The sequence below is a fragment of the Pleurodeles waltl genome, chromosome 1_1, assembly GCF_031143425.1.
Source record: "Pleurodeles waltl isolate 20211129_DDA chromosome 1_1, aPleWal1.hap1.20221129, whole genome shotgun sequence".
NCBI classification, from domain to species: Eukaryota; Metazoa; Chordata; class Amphibia; order Caudata; family Salamandridae; genus Pleurodeles; species Pleurodeles waltl.
The window spans coordinates 722,055,391-722,072,685 of NC_090436.1; positions in this window are offsets into that span (position 1 = coordinate 722,055,391).

Sequence of the window (17,295 nt, forward strand, 5' to 3'; positions counted from 1 at the left end):
TGGTTCAGGAAGGACATGGCCTGGAAGTTTGGGCTGGACTGTTCCCATGGGGAACAGGGTCAAGACTTATTTGCATATGGCTGGGTTCAAACTGAAATGGCGTGGTAAGCAAAAATATTGATGGATTAAACCCAGATCTGTTACTGGGGTGAATGTTTGCTTTGCTCTGCATTCCATCCGTCATCTGTTGTTTTTGCATTTGTTGCCCCAAGTGGGAAGCGTATGCCCAGACGTGGGTTCCATGCTTGCTATGCTTCCCGATTCAATCTAGGCTGGCTGATGAAGGGTGATACCCTAAAACCGGTCCAAGGATGCTGGTTTCTGGTTCAGGAAGGACCTGGCCTGGAAGTTCGGGCTGGACTGTTCCCATGGGGAACAGGGTCAAGACTTATTTGCATATTGCTGGGTCCAAACTGAAATGGCATGGCAAGCAAAACAATTGATCGAATAAACCCAGATCTGTGACTGAGGTGAATGTTTGATTTGCTCTGCATTCCATCTGTTGTTTTTGTATTTGTTGCCCCAAGTGGGAAGGGTATGCCCAGACATGAGTGTTGTGCTTGCTATGCCACTAGATTCAAGCCAGCCTGGCTGTTAAAGGGTGATAACCTGAAACCGGTCCCAAGATGCTTGTTTATGGTTCACAGAGGACCTGGCCCGGCAGATCAGGCTGGACTGTTCCCATAGGAAACAGGGTCAAAACTGGTTTCTATGTGGCTGGATCAAACTGGAATGGCATGGCGAGCAAAATAACTGATGGATTTAAACTAGATGTGTGACTGGGGGTGAATGTTTGATTTGTTCTACATTCTGTCCCTTATCTGTTGTTTTTGCATTTGTTGCCCCAAGTGGGAAGGGTATGCCCAGATGTTGGTCCCGTGCTTGCTATGCCACCAGATTCAAACTAGGCTGGCTGATGAAGGGTGATACCTTGTAACTGGCTCCAGGATGCTTGTTTCTGGTTCAGGAAGGACCTGGCCTGGAAATTCAGGCTGGACTGTTCCCATGGGGAACAGGGTCAAGACTTATTTGCATATGGCTGGGTCCAAACTGAAATGGCGTGGTAAGCAAAAAAATTGATGGATTAAACCCAGATCTGTGACTGGGGGTGAATGTTTGATTTGCTCTGCATTCCATCCGTTATCTGTTGTTTTTGCATTTGTTGCCCCAAGTGTGAAGGGTATGCCCAGACATGGGTCTTGTGCTTGCTATGCCACCAGATTGAAGCTAGTCTGGCTGTTAAAGGGTGTTAACCTGAAACTGGTCCCAGGATGCTTGTTTCTGGTTCAGGAAGGACATGGCCTGGAAGTTTGGGCTGGACTGCTCCCATGGGGAACAGGGTCAAGGCTTATTTGCATATGGCTGGGTCCAAACGGAAATGGCATGGCAAGCAAACAAATTGATCGAATAAACCCTGATCTGTGACTGGGGTGAATGTTTGATTTGCTCTGCATTCTATCTGTCATCTGTTGTTTTTGCATTTGTTGCCCCAAGTAGGAAGGGTATGCCCAGACATGGGTCTTGTGCTTGCCGTGCCACCAGATTCAAGCTAGCCTGGCTGTTAAAGGGTGATAACCTGAAACCGGTCCCAAGATGCTTGTTTCTGGTTCACGGAGGACCTGGCCTGGCAGTTCGGGCTGGACTGTTCCCATAGGAAACAGGGTCAAAACTGGTTTCCATGAGGCTGGATCCAAACTGGAATGGCATGGCGAGCAAAATAACTGATGGATTAAAACTAGATCTGTGACTGGGGGTGAATGTTTGATTTGTTCTACATTCTGTCAATCATCTGTTGTTTTTGCATTTGTTGCCCCAAATGGGAAGGGTATGTCCAGATGTGGGTCCCGTGCTTGCTATGCCACCAGATTCAAGCTAGCCTGGCTGATGAAGGGTGATACCTTGTAACTGGCTCCAGGATGTTTGTTTCTGGTTCAGGAAGGACCTGGCCTTGAAGTTCAGGCTGGACTGTTCCCATGGGGAACAGGTTCAAGACTTATTTGCATATGGCTGGGTCCAAACTGAAATGGCGTGGCAAGCAAAAAAATTGATGGATTAAACCCAGATCTGTGACTGGGGGTGAATGTTTGATTTGCTCTGCATTCCATCCGTCATCTGTTGTTTTTGCATTTGTTGCCCCAAGTGGGAAGGGTATGCCCAGATGTGGGTTCCATGCTTGCTATGCTTCCAGATTCAAGCTAGCCTGGCTGATGAAGGGTGAAATCCTAAAACTGGTCCCAGAATGCTTGTTTCTGGTTCAGGAAGGACCTGGCTTGGAAGATTGGGCTGGACCGTTACCATGGGTAACAGGGTCAAGACTTATTTGCATATGGTTGGGTCCAAACTAAAATAGCATGGAAAGCAAAAAAATTAATTGAATAAACCCAGATCTGTGACTGGGGTGAATGTTTGATTTGCTCTGCATTCCATCTGTCATCTGTTGTTTTTGCATTTGTTGCCCCAAGTGGGAAGGGTATGCCACCAGATTCAAGCTAGCCTGGCTGTTAAAGGGTGATAACCTGAAACCGGTCCCAAGATGCTTTTTTTTTCTGGTTCACGGAGGACCTGGCCTGGCAGTTCAGGCTGTACTGTTCCCATAGGAAACAGGGTCAAAACTGGTTTCCATGTGGCTGGATCCAAACTGGAATGGCATGGGGAGCAAAATACCTGATGGATTAAAACTAAATCTGTGACTGGGGGTGAATGTTTGATTTGCTCTACATTCTGTCCATCATCTGTTGTTTTTGCATTTGTTGCCCCAAGTGGGAAGGGTATGCCCAGATGTGGGTCCCGTGCTTGCTATGCCACCAGATTCAAGCCAGCCTGGCTGATGAAGGGTGATACCTTGTAACTGGCTCCAGGATGCTTGTTTCTGGTTCAGGAAGGACCTGGCCTTGAAATTCAGGCTGGACTGTTCCCATAGGGAACAGGGTCAAGACTTATTTGCATATGGCTGGGTCCAAACTGAAATGGCGTGGCAAGCAAAAGAATTGATGGATTGAACCCAGATCTGTGACTGGGGGTGAATGTTTGATTTGCTTTGCATTCCATCCGTCATCTTTTGTTTTTGCATTTGTTGCCCCAAGTGGGAAGGGTATGCCCAGACGTGGGTTCCATGCTTGCTATGCTTCCAGATTCAAGTTGGCGTGGCTGATGAAGGGTGATATCCTAAAACTGTTCCCAGGATGCTTGTTTCTGGTTCAGGAAGGACCTGGCCTGGAAGTTCGGGCTGGACTGTTCCCATGGTGAACAGGGTCAAGGCTTATTTGCATATGGCTGGGTCCAAACTGAAATGGCATGGCAAGCAAAAAAATGGATCGAATAAACCCAGATCTGTGACTGAGGTGAATGTTTGATTTGCTCTGCATTCCATCTGTTGTTTTTGTGTTTGTTGCCCCAAGTGGGAAGGGTATGCCCAGACATGAGTCTTGTGCTTGCTATGCCACTAGATTCAAGCCAGCCTGGCTGTTAAAGGGTGATAACCTGAAACCGGTCCCAAGATGCTTGTTTATGGTTCACGGAGGACCTGGCCCGGCAGATCAGGCTGGACTGTTCCCATAGGAAACAGGGTCAAAACTGGTTTCCATGTGGCTGGATCCAACTGGAATGGCATGGCGAGCAAAATAACTGATGGATTAAAACTAGATGTGTGACTGGGGGTGAATGTTTGATTTGTTCCACATTCTGTCCCTTATATGTTGTTTTTGCATTTGTTGCCCCAAGTGGGAAGGGTATGCCCAGATGTGGGTCCCGTGCTTGCTATGCCACCAGATTCAAACTAGCCTGGCTGATGAAGGGTGATACCTTGTAACTGGCTCCAGAATGCTTGTTTCTGAATCAGGAAGGACCTGGCCTGGAAATGCAGGCTGGATTGTTCCCATGGGGAACAGGGTCAAGACTTATTTGCATATGGCTGGGTCCAAACTGAAATGGCGTGGCAAGCAAAAACATTGATGGATTAAACCCAGATCTGTGACTGGGGGTGAATGTTTGATTTGCTCTGCATTCCATCCGTTATCTGTTGTTTTTGAATTTGTTGCCCTAAGTGTGAAGGGTATGCCCAGACATGGGTCTTGTGCTTGCTATGCCACCAGATTGAAGCTAGTCTGGCTGTGAAAGGGTGTTAACCTGAAACCGGTCCCAGGATGCTTGTTTCTGGTTCAGGAAGGACATGGCCTGGAAGTTTGGGCTGGACTGTTCCCATGGGGAACAGCGTCAAGACTATTTTGCATATGATGGGTCCAAACTGAAATGGCATGACAAGCAAAAAAATTTATTGAATAAACCCAGATCTGTGACTGGGGTGAATGTTTGATTTGCTCTGCATTCTATCTGTTATTTTTGCATTTGTTGCCCCAAGTGGGAAGGGTATGCCCAGACATGGGTCTTGTGCTTGCTATGCCACCAGATTCAAGCTAGCCTGGCTGTTAAAGGGTGATAACCTGAAACCGGTCCCAAGATGCTTGTTTCTGGTTCACGGAGGACCTGGCCCGGCAGTTCAGGCTGGACTGTTCCCATAGGAAACAGGGTCAAAACTGGTTTCCAGGTGGCTGGATCCAAACTGGAATGGCCTAGCGAGCAAAATAACTGATGGATTAAAACTAGATCTGTGACTGGGGGTGAATGTTTGATTTGTTCTACATTCTGTCCATCATCTGTTGTTCTTGCATTTGTTGCCCCAAGTGGGAAGGGTATGCCCAGATGTGGGTCCCGTGCTTGCTATGCCACCAGATTCAAGCCAGCCTGGCTGATGAAGGGTGATACCTTGTAACTGGCTCCAGGATGCTTGTTTCTGGTTCAGGAAGGACCTGGCCTGGAAATTCAGGCTGGACTGTTCCCATGGGGAACAGGGTCAAGACTTATTTGCATATGGCTGGGTCCAAACTGAAATGGCATGGCAAGCAAAAAAATTGATCGAATAAACCCAGATCTGTGACTGAGGTGAATGTTTGATTTGCTCTGCATTCCATCTGTTGTTTTTGTATTTGTTGCCCCAAGTGGGAAGGGTATGCCCAGACATGAATCTTGTGCTTGCTATGCCACTAGATTCAAGCCAGCCTGGCTGTTAAAAGTGATAAACTGAAACCGGGTCCCAAGGTGCTTGTTTATGGTTCACGGAGGACCTGGCCCGGCAGATCAGGCTGGACTGTTCCCATAGGAAACAGGTCAAAACTGGTTTCCATGTGGCTGGATCAAACTGGAATGGCATGGTGAGCAAAATAACTGATGGATTAAAACTAGATGTGTGACTGGGGGTGAATGTTTGATTTGTTCTACATTCTGTCCCTTATCTGTTGTTTTTGCATTTGTTGCCCCAAGTGGGAAGGGTATGCCCAGATGTGGGTCCTGTGCTTGCTATTCCACCAGATTCAAACTAGCCTGGCTGATGAAGGATGATACCTTGTAACTGGCTCCAGGATGCTTGTTTCTGGTTCAGGAAGGACCTGGCCTGGAAATTCAGGCTGGACTGTTCCCATGGGGAACAGGGTCAAGACTTATTTGCATATGGCTGGGTCCAAACTGAAATGGCGTGGTAAGCAAAAAAATTGATGGATTAAACCCAGATCTGTGACTGGGGTGAATGTTTGATTTGCTCTGCATTCCATCCGTTATCTGTTGTTTTTGCATTTGTTGCCCCAAGTGTGAAGGGTATGCCCAGACATGGGTCTTGTGCTTGCTATGCCACCAGAGTGAAGCTAGTCTGGCTGTTAAAGGGTGTTAACCTGAAACTGGTCCCAGGATGCTTGTTTCTGGTTCAGGAAGGACATGGCCTGGAAGTTTGGGCTGGACTGTTCCCATGGGGAACAGGGTCAAGACTTATTTGCATATGGCTGGGTCCAAACTGAAATGGCATGGCAAGCAAAAAAATTGATTGAATAAACCCAGATCTGTGACTGGGGTGAATGTTTGATTTGCTTTGCATTCTATCTGTCATCTGTTGTTTTTGCATTTGTTGCCCCAAGTAGGAAGGGTATGCCCAGACATGGGTCTTGTGCTTGCTATGCCACCAGATTCAAGCTAGCCTGGCTGTTAAAGGGTGATAACCTGAAACCGGTCCCAAGATGCTTGTTTCTGGTTCACGGAGGACCTGGCCTGGCAGTTCGGGCTGGACTGTTCCCATAGGAAACAGGGTCAAAACTGGTTTCCATGAGGCTGGATCCAAACTGGAATGGCATGGCGAGCAAAATAACTGATGGATTAAAACTAGATGTGTGACTGGGGGTGAATGTTTGATTTGTTCTACATTCTGTCCCTTATCTGTTGTTTTTGCATTTGTTGCCCCAAGTGGGAAGGGTATGCCCAGATGTGGGTCCCGTGCTTGCTATGCCACCAGATTCAAACTAGCCTGGCTGATGAAGGGTGATACCTTGTAACTGGCTCCAGAATGCTTGTTTCTGGTTCAGGAAGGACCTGGCCTGGAAATTCAGGCTGGACTGTTCCCATGGGGAACAGGGTCAAGACTTATTTGCATATGGCTGGGTCCAAACTGAAATGGCGTGGCAAGCAAAAAAATTGATGGATTAAACCCAGATCTGTGACTGGGGGTGAATGTTTGATTTGCTCTGCATTCCATCCGTTATCTGTTGTTTTTGCATTTGTTGCCCCAAGTGTGAAGGGTATGCCCAGACATGGGTCTTGTGCTTGCTATGCCACCAGATTGAAGCTAGTCTGGCTGTTAAAGAGTGTTAACCTGAAACCAGTCCCAGGATGCTTGTTTCTGGTTCAGGAAGGACATGGCCTGGAAGTTTGGGCTGGACTGTTCCCATGGGGAACAGGGTCAAGACTTATTTGCATATGGCTGTGTTCAAACTGAAATGGCGTGGTAAGCAAAATTATTGATGGATTAAACCCAGATCTGTTACTGGGGTGAATGTTTGCTTTGCTCTGCATTCCATCCGTCATATGTTGTTTTTGCATTTGTTGCCCCAAGTGGGAAGCGTATGCCCAGACGTGGGTTCCATGCTTGCTATGCTTCCCGATTCAATCTAGGCTGGCTGATGAAGGGTGATACCCTAAAACCGGTCCAAGGATGCTGGTTTCTGGTTCAGGAAGGACCTGGCCTGGAAGTTCGGGCTGGACTGTTCCCATGGGGAACAGGGTCAAGACTTATTTGCATATTACTGGGTCCAAACTGAAATGGCATGGCAAGCAAAACAATTGATCGAATAAACCCAGATCTGTGACTGAGGTGAATGTTTGATTTGCTCTGCATTCCATCTGTTGTTTTTGTATTTGTTGCCCCAAGTGGGAAGGGTATGCCCAGACATGAGTGTTGTGCTTGCTATGCCACTAGATTCAAGCCAGCCTGGCTGTTAAAGGGTGATAACCTGAAACCGGTCCCAAGATGCTTGTTTATGGTTCACAGAGGACCTGGCCCGGCAGATCAGGCTGGACTGTTCCCATAGGAAACAGGGTCAAAACTGGTTTCTATGTGGCTGGATCAAACTGGAATGGCATGGCGAGCAAAATAACTGATGGATTTAAACTAGATGTGTGACTGGGGGTGAATGTTTGATTTGTTCTACATTCTGTCCCTTATCTGTTGTTTTTGCATTTGTTGCCCCAAGTGGGAAGGGTATGCCCAGATGTTGGTCCCGTGCTTGCTATGCCACCAGATTCAAACTAGCCTGGCTGATGAAGGGTGATACCTTGTAACTGGCTCCAGGATGCTTGTTTCTGGTTCAGGAAGGACCTGGCCTGGAAATTCAGGCTGGACTGTTCCCATGGGGAACAGGGTCAAGACTTATTTGCATATGGCTGGGTCCAAACTGAAATGGCGTGGTAAGCAAAAAAATTGATGGATTAAACCCAGATCTGTGACTGGGGGTGAATGTTTGATTTGCTCTGCATTCCATCCGTTATCTGTTGTTTTTGCATTTGTTGCCCCAAGTGTGAAGGGTATGCCCAGACATGGGTCTTGTGCTTGCTATGCCACCAGATTGAAGCTAGTCTGGCTGTTAAAGGGTGTTAACCTGAAACTGGTCCCAGGATGCTTGTTTCTGGTTCAGGAAGGACATGGCCTGGAAGTTTGGGCTGGACTGCTCCCATGGGGAACAGGGTCAAGACTTATTTGCATATGGCTGGGTCCAAACGGAAATGGCATGGCAAGCAAAAAAATTGATCGAATAAACCCAGATCTGTGACTGGGGTGAATGTTTGATTTGCTCTGCATTCTCTCTGTCATCTGTTGTTTTTGCATTTGTTGCCCCAAGTAGGAAGGGTATGCCCAGACATGGGTCTTGTGCTTGCTATGCCACCAGATTCAAGCTAGCCTGGCTGTTAAAGGGTGATAACCTGAAACCGGTCCCAAGATGCTTGTTTCTGGTTCACGGAGGACCTGGCCTGGCAGTTCGGGCTGGACTGTTCCCATAGGAAACAGGGTCAAAACTGGTTTCCATGAGGCTGGATCCAAACTGGAATGGCATGGCGAGCAAAATAACTGATGGATTAAAACTAGATCTGTGACTGGGGGTGAATGTTTGATTTGTTCTACATTCTGTCAATCATCTGTTGTTTTTGCATTTGTTGCCCCAAGTGGGAAGGGTATGCCCAGATGTGGGTCCCGTGCTTGCTATGCCACCAGATTCAAGCTAGCCTGGCTGATGAAGGGTGATACCTTGTAACTGGCTCCAGGATGTTTGTTTCTGGTTCAGGAAGGACCTGGCCTTGAAGTTCAGGCTGGACTGTTCCCATGGGGAACAGGTTCAAGACTTATTTGCATATGGCTGGGTCCAAACTGAAATGGCGTGGCAAGCAAAAAAATTGATGGATTAAACCCAGATCTGTGACTGGGGGTGAATGTTTGATTTGCTCTGCATTCCATCTGTCATCTGTTGTTTTTGCATTTGTTGCCCCAAGTGGGAAGGGTATGCCCAGATGTGGGTTCCATGCTTGCTATGCTTCCAGATTCAAGCTAGCCTGGCTGATGAAGGGTGAAATCCTAAAACTGGTCCCAGGATGCTTGTTTCTGGTTCAGGAAGGACCTGGCTTGGAAGATTGGGCTGGACTGTTACCATGGGTAACAGGGTCAAGACTTATTTGCATATGGCTGGGTCCAAACTAAAATAGCATGGAAAGCAAAAAAATTAATTGAATAAACCCAGATCTGTGACTGGGGTGAATGTTTGATTTGCTCTGCATTCCATCTGTCATCTGTTGTTTTTGCATTTGTTGCCCCAAGTGGGAAGGGTATGCCACCAGATTCAAGCTAGCCTGGCTGTTAAAGGGTGATAACCTGAAACCGGTCCCAAGATGCTTTTTTTTTCTGGTTCACGGAGGACCTGGCCTGGCAGTTCAGGCTGGACTGTTCCCATAGGAAACAGGGTCAAAACTGGTTTCCATGTGGCTGGATCCAAACTGGAATGGCATGGGGAGCAAAATACCTGATGGATTAAAACTAAATCTGTGACTGGGGGTGAATGTTTGATTTGCTCTACATTCTGTCCATCATCTGTTGTTTTTGCATTTGTTGCCCCAAGTGGGAAGGGTATGCCCAGATGTGGGTCCCGTGCTTGCTATGCCACCAGATTCAAGCTAGCCTGGCTTATGAAGGGTGATACCTTGTAACTGGCTCCAGGATGCTTGTTTCTGGTTCAGGAAGGACCTGGCCTTGAAATTCAGGCTGGACTGTTCCCATAGGGAACAGGGTCAAGACTTATTTGCATATGGCTGGGTCCAAACTGAAATGGCGTGGCAAGCAAAAGAATTGATGGATTGAACCCAGATCTGTGACTGGGGGTGAATGTTTGATTTGCTTTGCATTCCATCCGTCATCTTTTGTTTTTGCATTTGTTGCCCCAAGTGGGAAGGGTATGCCCAGACGTGGGTTCCATGCTTGCTATGCTTCCAGATTCAAGTTGGGGTGGCTGATGAAGGGTGATATTCTAAAACTGTTCCCAGGATGCTTGTTTCTGGTTCAGGAAGGACCTGGCCTGGAAGTTTGGGCTGGACTGTTCCCATGGGGAACAGGGTCAAGACTTATTTGTATATGGCTGGGTCCAAACTGAAATGGCATGGCAAGCAAAAAAATTTATAGATTAAACCCAGGTCTGTGACTGATGGTGAATGTTTGATTTGCTATGCATTCCATCCGTTATCTGTTGTTTTTGCATTTGTTGCCCCAAGTGTAAAGGGTATGCCCAGACATGGGTTTTGTGCTTGCTATGCCACCAGATTGAAGCTAGCCTGGCTGTTAAAGGGTGTTAACCTGAAACCGGTCCCAGGATGCTTGTTTCTGGTTCACGGAGGACCTGGCCTGGCAGTTCAGGCTGGACTGTTCCCATGGGAAACAGGGTCAAAACTGGTTCCCATATGGCTGAATCCAAACTGGAATGGCATGGTGAGCAAATGAACTGATGGATTAAAGCCGGATCTGTGACTGGGGGTGAATGTTTGATTTGTTCTACATTCTGTCCTTCATCCTTTGTTTTTGCATTTGTTGCCCCAAGCGGGAAGGGTATGCCAAGATGTGGGTCCCGTGCTTGCTATTTCACCAGATTCAAGCTAGCCTGGCTGATGAAGGGTGATACCCTGAAACAGGTCCCAAGATGCTTGTTTCTGGTTCAGGCCGTACCTGGCCTGGCAGTTCAGGCTGGACTGTTCTCATGGGAAACAGGGTAAAGATTGATTTGTATATGGCTGGGTCCAAACTAGAAGGGCATGACAAGCAAAAAAACTGATGGGTTAAACCCAGATCTGTGATTGGGGGTGAATGTTTGATTTGTTCTACATTCCACCCATCATCTGTTGTTTTTGCATTTGTTGCCCCAAGTAAATACATTTCACACTTGTATAGTGCACTACTCACACGTTAGGGTCTCAAGGCGCTGTACGCATACCGCTGTGGAACCCCTCCTGGCTTTTCCCTATGAGGCACCCACTTCTGGGAAATCTCCAGGGTGAAGCCAGGCATCCAAGTGCTGTCAGGGCCGTTGTGGAGATTAAGCAAGCTATTGCCCAGAGTTGGACCTATTAATTATATTAGGCACCAAGGCGAGAATTATCTGGTCCAAGGGAATTGAGCCCAAGACCTGCTGAGGCAGGAATTGAATCCTGGTCGCAGACCAGATTTCTGGATCAGGGTCTGCCACTCTAACCATTGTGCCACACTTCTCCACCAAGTGGGAAGGGTATGCTCAGACGTGGGTCCGTGCTTGGTATGCCACCAGATTCAAGCTAGCCTGGCTGATGAAGGGTGATACCCTAAAACTGGTCCCAGGATGCTTGTTTCTGGTTCAGTCAGGACCTGGCCTGGCAGTTCGTGTTGGACTGTTCCCATGGGAAAGAGGGTCAAGACTGATTTGCATATGGTTGGGTCCAAACTGGAATGGCAAGCAAAAAAAAGATTGATTAAACCCAGATCTGTGACTGGGGGCGAATGTTTGATTTATTCTACATTCTGTCATCATCTTTTGATTTTGAATTTGTTACCCAAAGTGGGAAGGGTATGCCCAGACGTGGGTCCTGTGCTTGCTAGGCCACCAGATTCAAGCTAGCCTGGCTGATGAAGGGTGATACCCTGAAACCGGTCCTAGGTTGCTTGTTTCTCATTCAGGAGGATCTGGCCTGGCAGTTCGGGCTGGACTGTTCCCATGGGAAACAGGGTCAAGACTGATTTGTATTTTGCTGGGTCCAAAATGGAAAGGCATGGCAAGCAAAAAAAACTGATGGATGAAACCCAGTTCTGTGACTGGGGGTGAATGTATGATTTGTTCTACATTCCGTCGATCATTTGTTGTTTTTGCATTTAAATATGATTAAAGCATAGGTTATCTTTGGGAGCAGATAGACATGTGGAGTTTGGGGTATCTGAGTTCACAATTTAAAAATACATCTTTTAGTAAAGTTGGTTTGAGATTGTGGCCCATATTTATACTTTTTGACGCAAAACTGCGCCAACGCAGTTTTGCGTCAAAAAAATTAGCGCTGGCTAATGCCATTCTGAAGCACCATGCGGGCGCCGTATTTATTGAATGACGTTAGCCGGCGTTAGCCGCCGGCGCTGTCTGGTGTGCGTTAAAAAAACGACGTACACCAGGCAGCGCCGGCATAGGGAGAAAATGGCGTATGGGCGTCCACAAATGGTGCAAGTCAGGGTGAGGCAAAAAAATCGCCACAACCCGATTTGCGCCATTTTTTTACGACGCCCATCCCCCATTGAAATGACTCCTGTCTTAGCAAAGACAGGAGTCATGCCCCCTTGCCCAATGGCCATGACTTCTGTCCCCTGGGCATGGTCATTGGGCATAGTGGCATGTAGGGGGGCACAAATCAGGCCCCCCTATGCCACAAAAAAAAATAAAAAAAAATACTTACCTGGACTTACCTTAATGTCCCTGGGGTGGGTCCCTCCATCCTTGGGTGTCCTCCTGGGGTGGGTAAGGGTGGCAGGGGTTGTCCTTGGGGGCAGGGGAGGGCACCTCTGGGCTCATTCTGAGCCCACAGGTCCCTTAACGCCTGCCCAGACCCAGGCGCTAAAATCCGGCGCTAATGCAGGTTTTTTAGACCCGCCCACTCCCGGGCGTCATTTTTGCCCGGGAGTATAAATCCGACGCATATGCATCGGAGTCATTTTTTAAGACGGGTACGCCTACCTTGCATATCATTAACGCAAGGAAGGTGTTCACGCAAAAAAATGACGCTAACTCCATGAACTTTGGCGCTAGACGCGTCTAACGCCAAAGTATAAATATGGAGTTAGTTTTGCGTTGAATTTGCGTCGAAAAAAACGACGCAAATTCGGCGCAAACGGAGTATAAATATGCCCCTGTGTGTTTGAAAATGCCACTTTTAGAAAGTGGCCATTTTCTTGCTTAAACCATTCTGTAACTCTGCCTGTTTGTGGATTCCCTGTCCGGATCATTTTGACAGTTCGGCTGGTTGGCACCTCTCTCTACCCAGTGACACAAAGTAAGCTGGGTTGTAGCCTGCATATCTTGATGAGCCATCTGTGCTAGGAGGGAGGAGAGGAGTGGTCACTTACACCTGAAAGGACTGTGCCTCCCCTCACACAATGCAGTCTCCAACCCCCTGGTGTGTGTCTGGGGCCTGGCCTGGGCAAGGCAGGATTTCACAAACAAGAGAGACTTTCCTTTGAAGTAGGCCTACTTCAAAGGCAGAACTGGGTATAGGAAGGGCACCCAAACACCTCAAAAATTGGATCATTTCTGGACCTCTAGAGGAACCATTGCCTGGATAAGAGTTGAAGAGCTGAGGAGAAGTGCTGCCCTGCATGTGACTGTGCTTTGTGGAGCTATCCTGCAGTTGCTGCTTCTGCCTGTGCAAGGGGACAAAGACTGGACTTTGTTGTGCATTTCTGCTTGTGAAGAAATCTCCAAGGGCTTGTCCTGAACTTGCCTCCTGTTGTTGCAGTCTCAGGGCCATCAAAGACTTCTCCTGCCAGCACCTGGACTCTCTGCTGAGGTTCCTGCCCTGCCAAATGGTGCCTTATCCAGTTTCTGGGGCCTTGGAAGGTAAAGCTGGCAGACCAAGACCGAAAATCCACACACAGACTGCCGTGCGGGGAAAATTTCGACGCACCTTCCGAGACACGGTTGAGAAATGACGTGCCGCCAGCTTCACAGCTGAAATCAACGCTCCACCTGCATCGCGGCTGGAAAATCGATGCACACAGCTGGAGAAACGACGCGCAACACCCACTGATGGAGGCTAATAAAGTCTCAACCCACACAGCAAGGGTTCCTGATACCGTGCGGCCGGATTTTTGACAGAACATCGCTAGGCATGGAAAAACGACGCTCCGCTTTCCTGCAGAGAGAAGAAATAACGCACGCCGATGCAACCAGGGAAGGAGAAACGACACATGGTCTCTCTTGCGGGTGAGAAATTGACGCACCGCTAGCCTTTTCCGACGCACACTCGCCCGTGCTTGTTATTTTGACACTACCCAGGTACTATTCAACGCTAACAGTGTTTTTACTGTTCTCTCAAGGATTTAAGACTCTTTCTTGCTTTTTAATTCATAACTTGACTTGTGTATGGTGGATTTTTACCATTTTGGTCTTGTTTTGTATAGATAAATATTTCCTATTTTTCTATCCCTATGTTGTGTCATTTTGTGTTGTTTTCACTGAGTTACTCTGTGTGTCGGTACAAATACTTTACACCTAGACTCTGAAGTTAAGCCTGCCTGCTTGTGCCAAGCTACCAAGGGGGTGAGCGGGGGTTAACTGAGGGTGATTCTCCTTTACACTGACTAGAGCGAGGGTCCTTGCTTGGACAGGGGGTAACCTGACTGCCATCCAAAGACCCCATTTCTAACAGACCCTATCCTATACAATGTGACAGCCTTTGAGGTATGGATGAATAGCCTTTTTGAGCAGCATGTTTTCATTCAATCCAGCAACAATGAACTATTAAATTTGCGACAGGGCTCTAAAAGTCTTTTAACCTACATTTCTCAATTTAATCACCTTATTTCTGAAACAATTTGGCATGAAGAGAAACGTACATCCTTGTTTTATAGAGGCCTTACGGACAAGTTAAAAGACTCACTGCACACTTTGTAGAACTACCTAAGAACTGAACAGAATCCATTGATCTGGTTGTTGAACTGCATCATAGACTAGGTTAATGTAGAAGTGACTGGCCATGAAACGACACAAGAGTAGTAGTCTTGAAAACAGAAAGAAAATTCAAGGATGATAAGACATCTGAATCAGAACCCATGCAATTTGGAAGGTTCAAGGGGCCCTTGTCATCAGAAGAGAAGAACTATAACCGTGGATTTCCCCCTTTTGTAGGACAACATGTTATCAAGAAGCTCAGGAACCGGTCACACCATTTCATAGTGTCGTTGCACATCACTCTCCCACATTACCACAGGAAAATCATCAATCAATCAATCAAGGAATTTGTAAAGTGCACTACTCATCCATGAGGATCTCAAGGTGCTGAGGGGGGGGCACTGCTACTGCTCGAACAGCCAGGTCATGAGAAGTCTCCTGAAGGTAAGGAGGTCTTTAGTCTGAAGCAGGTGGTTGGGAAGTGTGTTCCACGTTGTGGCAGCGAGGTGCGAGAATGATCTGCCACTGGTTGTAGTTCTGAAGATGCGTGGGACAGTTGCGAGGGCAAGGTCGGCGGAGCACAGTTGCTGGGTCGGGGTGTAGAAGGAGAGACATCTTTTGAGGTATTTTGGTACGGTGTTGTGTAGTGCTTTGTGAGCATGGGTCAGGAGTTGAAGGTGATTCTCTTGTCAACGGGGAGCAAGTACAGTTCTCTCAGATGGCCTGTGATGTGGCAGTGGCAGGGGATGTCCAGGATGAGGAGTGCGGAGGCGTTCTGGATACGTTGAAGCCTTTTCTGGAGTTTGGTGGTGGTTCCTGCATAGAGAGCATTGCCGTAGTCTAGTTGGCTGCTTTCGAGGGCTTGGGTGACTGTTCTTCTGGTTTCGGTGGGGATCCATTTGTAGATCTTTCAGAGCATGCGGAGTGTGTTGAAGCAGGAGGAGGAGATGGCATTGACTTGCTGGGTCATGGATAATGAGGAGTCCCGGATAAATCCTAGGTTGCGTGCGTGGTCAGTGGGAATCGGAGTGGATCCGAGAGTGGCAGGCCACCAGAAGTCATCCCATGTGGAGGGGGTGGAGCCTAAGATGAGGACTTATGTCTTGTCGGAATTGAGTTTGAGGCAGCAGTTCTTCATCCATTCAGCGATGGCCTTCATTCCTTCATGGAGGTTGGTCTTGGCGGAGTCCTTGGTGAGGGAGAGGATCAGCTGGGTTTCGTCGGTGTATGAGATGATGTTGAGGTTGTGAGATCGGGCGATGTTAGCAAGCGGGCCATGTAGAAGTTGAAGAGGGTCGGGCTGAGGGACGAACCCTGGGGTATGCGGCAGATGATTTTGGTGGCTTCGAAGCGGAATGGGGGGAGGCGGACTCTCTGGGTTTTCAGACAACTTTGATCTTATCCAACTTACCCAGTTACCAACTCACAGGGTCTACGAATGTAAAATCGATCTCATTCCTGGAGAAGGACTCTCATGCAGTAGAATTTAGACTCTTACTGAGCCGAAAACTCAACATTTACGTAAATATTTGGATGAAATGCTAGAACTAGGATTAATAATGCATTCCACTCACCCATTTCATTGCCCCTCTTTTTTCCCAAAACAGAATGGGGAATTACAGGCCTGCATCAACTTTTGGAAGTTAATATGCCATGATTAAAAATTGTTACCCATTACCACTCATTCCCATGCTATTAAATCACGTATGTGGCTCCACTTTTTATACAAAGTTAGATCGACAAGGTGCTTACCACTTCATACGTGTTAAAGCTGGAGATGAGTAGAAAGTGGCTTTCATAATGAAATTTGGCCTATTTGAGTAGTGTATTGCCTTTTGGTCTCTATAATGCCTCAGCGGCATTTCAGTATTGTATCAAAAAGTTCTCCATGACGTCTCCAACATTTGTGCAATTGTCTCTATAGAAGATATTTTGATTTTCTACAAGACTGAGCAGGATCATGTCCTGCACATAAGAATGACTCTTCAGCATTTGAGAGCATTCGCTGTACACTAAATTAGATAAATGTACATTTCGCCCAGGTAAGTGGAATTTTTCGGTTACCATCTGTCCCCGGAAGGTATTGCAATTGCCCCAAAATGGTGGAAACCATTCTTTCTTGGCTGTCACCTACTTCTGTTAACGGCTAGTTGCAAGTAGCTTCTTGTCCAACAGAATAAAGGTAACTAATAGTGCTTTAATCATAGTGATTGCACCATATGTAAGTAATGCATGCTCATTAACAACATAGAGCATGATATCTACGTTAGACTCTTGGCACAGACTTTTTTGATCCAACACTTTTAATCCAAGATTTTGTTATCACCCTCTCCACACAGAGGTGTAAGTGGTGTGTGATGATGTATGACAGGACACATATGGTTCTGGTGACACTGGCTCATACTCCGATGGTATACTTACTGTCTTGATACCGTATGGAATGGTACAAGTTCATGTTTATTGTTGATTTTTATAGAGGCGGTATTGACCTTCTCCAGTCCTGATGAGGCCCTGACTGAAGAGGCCGAACCGCGTTGACACATCTTCTGCAAGATTGAGGGCTTGCAAATTAATGTACTACAATTAAGAAATTTGATATGCACTACATAATACCTTTGGAAATAAATATATAGGTATTTGACAGCTGGGTGCAGCGAAGGCTCACAATCATTGAATTTTCAGTGGATTACAACTTTAATTCCATGATAGTGCCCACAATGTAAAGAAATAATGTGGGGCATAACCCTCCTTTTGATACACCGCCAATACTCAG